Below are 4,503 nucleotides of genomic sequence, written 5' to 3' on the forward strand. Positions count from 1 at the left end.
CATTCAAGAATTCATTCAATAGAGTATTCTTAGTATTCTCTCCAACACTTGTGTTCTTTAGTAAACACTTGTCCACACTCTTGTGCACTTTCGAGTGATGGTGACTTAGCATACTCGCGAGGGGCGAAGATCAAACACTACAACAAAAAGTACATGTTAGGACACTTTTTTTGGGATATTATTTAGTAAATGTCCCATAAAATAGATGTTAGGACATTCCCTATGATGTATCCCGAAAATGAAAGTTAAAGGGACACTTCAAAATAAAATACATTTTTTTTTGAGAAAAAAAAATAATAAATATTAAAAACTTATATTCACACAGTTTGAGTTCTTACCCTAAACCCGTTTGGGTCTTCTCTAACTTCACAAATTATCAGCCAAACTCAACTTCTCTTCGACGGCATTCCGTGATCTGAGGTAAATCTCTCTCTCTCTCTCTCTCTCTCTCTCTCTCTCTCTCTCTCTCTCTCTCTCTCTCTCTCTCTCTCTCTCTCGCTCTCTCTCGCTCGCTCTCTCGTCCCTCTCCTCTTCCATTTCAATTTTTACTCTTAATTCAGTTATTTGGATCCTAATTCTAAATCAGAAACGAAGCGTCTGCGATTTAATCAATTTAGGCATATCAATTTTTTTTCAATTTTAATTATTCCTAATCATTACGAAAATTTTGTTGTAGTGTGTGTGCCGCTTGAAATTGTGTCTGCTTTCAATTTCTTGTAGTTTCCAATGGTAATGTTTCAATTTTGCGTAGTCAAGGGTTTAGTTGGTAGCTTTGTTTCAACTGTTATCTTATGTGGGCTCTCTGCATTTCTTTTATAACAGATGAAAATTGAAGTCCTATGACTGTTCATAAAGGGGAAGGCTCGAGGGAGAGTTATCTACTTATGGAGTGGTAACTTAATTTTTAAATGATGAATTATATATTACATTACAGTTTAAGATAATCAATGATGAATACAAATTGTTATAGGCAGAGACTTTTATGGCTTTCATCATTCAAACAGGGCCATGATGGGAAATAGGGGCAGATTTATCTCTCTTTTCATTTTGTTTGTCAAGCCTAAGTACAATTCCAGCCACCACCAGTAAAATAAGCAAACAAAACAAATTGGAAAGTCATTTTCAAGAGTTCCATTACTGGTATTTTTTTTTTCCTTTAATCCCTTTGCTTATGATAATAGTATTACTATGTGAGATTTGAGAATATTCATGGCAAACTAAAATTATTAGCAAATCACATAATCTTATAGAGAAATTTAAGGACTTTCTACGTTTTACCTAATTTAATATTAACTTTGTTTCTTCTTAGTACCTAACGGATCTACTTGCATCTAGCACGAAGTAATAAACTTGCATTTAGTATTCATGTATATTGTTATATTTATAGTTCTTCATATTTAGTTGTTACATCATAACATCTATTTCCAGCTTTCCAACGAATTTACTTGAAGGAGTCGAATGAAGGGACGAAACAGAGGGTGTTGATTTAGCACACTGTGGGAAGAAAACAAACTTTGGTAATTGCTCATTTTTCTCCAAAAATTCTTCTAGAGTAATATTTTGCCTCTTCTAGTTTAATTTTTTTTCTATGTTAACTGTTTTTCTTTCTTTTACATACTTAATTTTCTAATCATTCAAAGTGTGATTTTTTTCCAACTTCTGCAGATTTGTGTTTGGTGTTGGCGTCATATTACGAAAATGGTTAAGAAAGATGAAATTGAATGCATCTTCTTACAACAAGGATATAGGATTCTTGGAATGATGGCAAAATATGAAAGTAAGTACAAGTGATATTAAATGTATACCTTACGGAAACTTTTTGTCTTTTAACAAGTTTAGTGTATTGTACTTTCTAATTGTCCTCTGTGTGATATTGTAACAGACTGATTTTAAAGATTAGAATATGGAGAAAAAGCTAGACTCACGAGGGAAGAGCAAACCTTGAAAGGAAGAAAACAACTTGGCAATGTGCGAGTAGTTATCCGGACGACTCTTGTATTAGTTGTGAGCGAGTTATCCACATGACTCTTGTATATGTTGTAGGTTGCAACTGAATATTAGTTGTGATTTTGTTGCCATCTCATCAGACTAAATGTAATTGACTGGGAATTTTAATGATTTTATTTGAGAACATGAATTATGTTCTACTATCACTATATATGTAATATTGGTGGATTTGTGCTTTGATTATAAGGTTGTTGGATCAATAATTGTCATTTTATTTTTGTTTATAAATGTCCTAATATAATATTTTATAGGACACTTGATTTTATCATTAGTTTTAGATTGACATTTATAAGTGTCCTAATATAAATTTTTGAGACGCATGTAAATATCGCATATATGTTTGAAGGCACAAATAAGTGTCCCCAAGAAGTTAATTAGTATATACGTAATTTAGATTTTGGGACACTTATTTGTATCTTGTAAGCAGGTCAATAAGACGTATTTAAGTGACCCAATAAGGTATGATATAGGGACATTTTAAGTGTCCCCAACTTAATGCGACACACATACATGCGACACTTATAATAATTGCCCCAAAAACTCTAAATGTCCCAATAAACACCATATTGGGACACTTTCCTGTGTCTCGATAGGGACTTTTTGTTGTAGTGAAATAATCGCGAATGACATTAATTCATGGCTAAGTACCGCATGCTACTTCATCGAGGTTTACGTTCGTGGCATCGACGACATATACTACCGAACGATGGAGTTTAGAGGGCAATCAGTTGTTCATTACCTCATGATATATTATGTTATTTATTTCATTGGTAATAATTCTTTCCATGTCTCATTTTTTCTTCATAAGAGCTATAAATACCTTTGTCTATTGTTTACTTTTTATCATTATTTTTACGCTATGGTGTCGTTATGTCGCTGATTAGATATGATCAGGGACCCGAAGGCCTGGTGGCATTAATTTGATAATCTATACAACTAGTGAACTCCAATCACAAGTATCAAAAAACAATTATCAAACAAATTTATGATTATTTATTTATTATTTATTTTTTAATCCATTTTAAATAATCACACAAAACCGATTTTTCTGGTAAATTATCCTCAAAATCAATATTAATCACGTTTTTACCTTTTGAAAATAGAAATTTTTTTTATATAATACATATATGACAATTCATGTTTTTGAAATTTTCCATAACTGCATTAGCACGATCTCAATCACGATATTCACTCATCACTTTTTTCGGGATATCGCAATGTTTTGAACCAGAAGATCCTCTCGGCGAAGGATTGATGTGTAATCCGATATGTTCAAACGAATTTTGCTTCTTTGCGATTGTTCAGCTATTGGTCGCTGATTAGATATGATCGGGAACCCGAAGGCATGGTTGCATTGATTCCTCATTTTCACCGTATAAGAGAAACTTCGGTGCAAAGAATGAGTTGTGCGCATGTTATTGTGGTCACGTTTGACAACAATTTGTTTTGGTTCGTTAGTGGTAATCCTCCCGTAGTCCCGATTGTTCGAAATGTTGCTAATGGATATTATCTCAGTGAAGAGGATCTAATGTGCTTCCTATTAAATAGCCTTATCAAAATTGTAACGGAGACCGCATACTCATAATGGTACACTATCTATTTTATTTATTTTTTTGGCTTTATTTTTGTTGTTGTTGTTTGAGTTTTCTTGTACTGTTTTTTTTTTCTTTTTCGTTTTTGACATGATACAGCTCTGTGTCATAGTCACAGGTCGCCCATTTTGCTTTCGAACCAAGGGGTTACAGATGACCCATCAAGTGAGCCCAAGACGAAAGGAGCCCAATTAGGTCCAACAACAGATCGTAGGAGTTAATCTTAATATTGTAAAAGATCTTCTAGAATCTTCCCATTAATGTAAAGGGCTTTAGAGGACCTTCCTTTCGTATATATTTGGCACCAGATTGTAGGAGTTAATATTAACCTTCAGATCAAGATGATCACCACCATCCATTCAAAATGTTCATGAGTTGTATAAATACGGGCAGCTTCATTCATTTGTAATCATTGAAGAATTCATTCAATAAAGTATTCTTACTATTTTCCAACACTTGTGTTCTTTAGTAAACACTTGCCCACACTCTTGTGCACTTTCGAGTGATGGTGATACGATCCAGCCAATTACGCGAGGTAGTGCCGAGCTGGATGAAGGAGTTGATGACTTGGACGAGCTGCATGTGTAAAGAGGACCGATTACGCGAGCTCGGGCCAAGCGCATTGAAGCAGCCATGCTTAGCTTAGTAGAACACGAGCTCCGAAAGGAAGAATTTCTTGGACAATAAACGGCTGCGACCACTTTGATTTGCGATTCCTTGGAAATAACCAAAGACGGGATTTGCAGAATCACACCAATTGTCCTTTGTGCAATTTGGGTCACTTGAGCTTGAAGGGCTGTAATTGCATCTAACTCCAACACTCCGGGAACTTTCTTGGCTCCACTAACCGTCCTCTCGCTTGACTTGGCAAACCGATTTTGTGCAATTTGATCCAACATAATAA

The 4,503-nt window shown here is 34.6% G+C and overlaps 1 long non-coding RNA gene across 9 annotated transcripts; it reads left to right on the forward strand.

Moving 5' to 3' along the window:
- The first annotated feature begins 310 nt into the window (after positions 1-310).
- LOC148771484 (uncharacterized) lies at positions 311-2,210 on the forward strand. 9 transcript variants are annotated; one of them, XR_016030203.1, is made up of 7 exons: positions 343-420; positions 677-729; positions 823-892; positions 971-1,140; positions 1,429-1,517; positions 1,666-1,777; positions 1,883-2,210. It is a non-coding gene; the product is annotated as an uncharacterized LOC148771484 (long non-coding RNA). The 9 variants fall into 9 exon arrangements; XR_016030201.1 differs by having other exon boundaries at positions 345-420; positions 1,005-1,140; XR_016030202.1 differs by lacking the exon at positions 677-729 and having other exon boundaries at positions 319-420; positions 1,005-1,140.
- The last annotated feature ends 2,293 nt before the right edge of the window (positions 2,211-4,503 follow it).

This window comes from Erythranthe guttata, chromosome 3, assembly GCF_056151865.1.
Source record: "Erythranthe guttata isolate IM_541 chromosome 3, IM_541, whole genome shotgun sequence".
Classification (NCBI taxonomy): Eukaryota; Viridiplantae; Streptophyta; class Magnoliopsida; order Lamiales; family Phrymaceae; genus Erythranthe; species Erythranthe guttata.